Source organism: Brassica napus, chromosome C5, assembly GCF_020379485.1.
Source record: "Brassica napus cultivar Da-Ae chromosome C5, Da-Ae, whole genome shotgun sequence".
Classification (NCBI taxonomy): Eukaryota; Viridiplantae; Streptophyta; class Magnoliopsida; order Brassicales; family Brassicaceae; genus Brassica; species Brassica napus.
The window spans coordinates 52,863,035-52,864,528 of NC_063448.1; the positions used below are offsets into that span (position 1 = coordinate 52,863,035).

The following is a 1,494-nucleotide window of genomic DNA, read 5'->3' on the forward strand; positions in this document are numbered from 1 at the left end:
TGCAGCATCTTCTTAATTTCGTTATCCTGAGAAGGCTGTGACGAAGAGGCATTTCCTTGATTCTGATAGTTGTTGTACTGCTGCCTTTGCTGAAATCCTGAGTTTCCCGAGTTGTTCCCCTGATATTGATTTCTGTTCTGAAATCCTTGGTTGAACACACTCTGGTTCTGATTCTGGTTCTGCCTGTTTCCTGCCTGAGGGTAGGACTGATGTTGTGGATTCTCCACATTGTTGCTTCGGTAAGACAGATTATTTTGCTGATTTTGATTCCATCCAAGGTTCTGATTGTAGCTCCTGTTGTAGTTTCCTTGACCACCAATGTAGTTCACATCAGCTTGCATATCGTCTGAATCATCACCAACAGTTTCTTGTGAGGAACGATAGCCTTGCTCCTCCACAAATTTCACAGATTTCTGATCTCTCTTGAGAAGCATCTCAATCTTGGCATTCAGCTCATCTATCTTCTTGGATTCATTACCAACACCCTTCTGGCTGGTGTCAAACCTTGACTTGCGGTTTGCTTTGCTGGATGACAGGTTGTTCAGCAAGGTGTAAGCTTCTTCAACAGTCTTGGTCATGAAATCACCATTACTTGCTGTGTCCATGGCATCTTGACTCTCTTCATGAACTCCATTATAGAAAATGTTCAGCAAACTCACATCAGTGTAGCCATGGTGAGGGCAGTCCTGTGTGTACTCCTTGAAACGCTCCCAAGCCTCATGAAAGCTTTCTGAATCAAGTTGCTGAAAGCTTCCAATTCTGCTTCTCAGATATGTGGACCTTGACTTGGTGAAGAAATGCTGTAGAAAAGCAGCTCTTGTCTCTTCCCATGTAGTAAGAGATCCTGGAGGGATGGACTTTAACCATCTGATAGCTTTATCAGCTAAGGAAAACGGGAACAACCTGCATTTCAAAGCGCCTTGAGGAACTCCATTATGTCTGCTGGTGTCACAGACTCGCTCAAAATGCTCCAAGTGATACATCGGGTCCTCAGACGGGTTTCCATGAAACGGATTTTTCTCCACCAAATTAATGAGACCAGTCTTGATCTCAAAGTCTCTTCTCTCAATGGGAGGTGGGCGAATCCCAGAACGATCGGCATAGAATGCATCTGGTGTATCATAATGTGCAAGCGTCATCCTAGGCATGCCATAGTCTCCAGCCTGTTGTCTTGCAGCTACACCAGCCTGCTGATTATCACCAGCATTGTTGCCTTCTCGTTCATTTACAGGAATTGGATTTTGCGGGTTGTCCTGAAATTGGTCTTCTTGGTGTTCAGCCATTTCAACCTCTTCAGCTGACTCAAGTCTTTTCTTTTTCACTTGTCTCTCTAGGCGGCCGAGCTCTAACTCCAAAGGTATTAAATTCGATGATCCTTTGCTTCTAGTATGAAATCCGCTCATTCACCTGAAAACACAAACAGAAAGAGAAAGACAGAAACATTAGACAAAATAAAGAAAATGCTATAGTCTTAAACTGATCATTAACTCTAGG

General features: G+C 43.5%; 1 non-coding gene across 1 annotated transcript; it reads left to right on the plus strand.

The window, feature by feature from the left end:
• The first annotated feature begins 666 nt into the window (after nucleotides 1–666).
• Nucleotides 667–773, plus strand: LOC125588101. Its single transcript, XR_007324497.1, has one exon. It is a non-coding gene; the product is annotated as a small nucleolar RNA R71 (small nucleolar RNA).
• Nucleotides 774–1,494: the final 721 nt, after the last annotated feature.